This window comes from Neophocaena asiaeorientalis, unplaced genomic scaffold (genome assembly GCF_003031525.2).
Source record: "Neophocaena asiaeorientalis asiaeorientalis breed wild unplaced genomic scaffold, Neophocaena_asiaeorientalis_V1.1 scaffold149, whole genome shotgun sequence".
Classification (NCBI taxonomy): Eukaryota; Metazoa; Chordata; class Mammalia; order Artiodactyla; family Phocoenidae; genus Neophocaena; species Neophocaena asiaeorientalis.
Window position 1 is genome coordinate 5,153,042 of NW_020174442.1, and position 1,049 is coordinate 5,154,090.

The 1,049-nt window shown below is 62.2% G+C and overlaps 1 protein-coding gene across 6 annotated transcripts in view; it reads right to left on the reverse strand.

The window, feature by feature from the left end:
* The window catches only part of CSNK1G3 (casein kinase 1 gamma 3), a 128,359-nt gene extending 127,895 nt beyond the window's left edge, over positions 1-464 (reverse strand). For 4 of the 6 annotated variants that reach the window (XR_003004825.1, XR_003004823.1, XR_003004822.1 and 1 more), the window contains exon 1: positions 76-462. The gene's annotated coding sequence lies outside the window, so the exon portion shown is untranslated. Of the gene's footprint in view, positions 1-75 lie in introns of all 6 variants that reach the window. The other 2 variants (XR_003004826.1, XR_003004827.1) reach the window with 2 other exon arrangements.
* Positions 465-1,049: the final 585 nt, after the last annotated feature.

Genomic DNA, 1,049 nt, shown 5'->3' on the forward strand with positions numbered 1-1,049 from the left:
AGGCGCCGCGGCCGCGCCGAGGCAGCCGCCGGGCCGGGGCCTCCCAGCCAGTCGCCAATGCGAACTGGGCTTTACCTCAAAGGCGCGGCCGCAAGTGGCGGGTCGGTCCCGGGCGCGGGCGGCGCCCCCCGGTCCGTCAGTCAGCGGCGGCTGGGGCAGCGGCGGCGGCACATCGCACCCGCCGGCGGCCAGAGGAGGAAAGCGAGGCACGCAGGGAGGGAGCGAGCGAGGTAGGGGGGAAGGAACAAGCGAGGGAAATAACGCAGCTCGGACTCGGTCGCCGCACTACTGCCGGTGCGTCCTACCGCCGCCTCTGGCCGGAGAGTCGCCGCCCGGGCCGCGGCTGTCGCCACCAATGCAGCTGGGAATGAATGCACAGCGACGCCTCGCTTATCCGGAGGTCAAACATCCTTCTGCCTCGGGCATCCGGATCGGCGCCGGACCCGGAAGTGAACGCTTGGAAAAAAAATTAAAAAGGAAAGCGTCTTTCTAGCGGCGGCGGCCACTCGAGCTGCCCGCATCAGCGAAAAGAGCCGAGTAGAGCCGAAGGTTACACCGACTTGCTAGGATTGGTTGGCTCGCCGACCGGAAGAAAGGCAGCACGCTCATTGGCTGGCAAGGCTTATAAAAGCGAAGCCACGCCTTCCTCCCCACCTCCGCACCGGCGGTGAGCGTAGCGAGTAATTGTGGATGCGCGATGTCTTCTTGGGTGAGGCCTTGGGAGGAGACGTTTGGCGAGGTCTGTGGAGAGAGCTGGGAGAAAACGCTCCCATGGTTTGGAGGAGCTACGAAAAGTTCCCCGCTGCTTGAGTGAGCAGGAGCCTAAGGGCGCCATTGTGCCAAGTCGGGGTGCCGAGGCTTTTCCGAGTGTACAGAGCACAGCCCTTCAGGTGCCAAAGAATTTTAGGGCCCGGCCAGAGGGAGTGACCTCGCTGGGTTGACATTTTCCCCCACTTTCTTGTAAATCCAGGGCTGTATCAGGGATTCAGCTACTTAAAAATATAAAGTGTGGGTCACGTTTGCATTCCGTTTGCTGTCTATAGAGAACT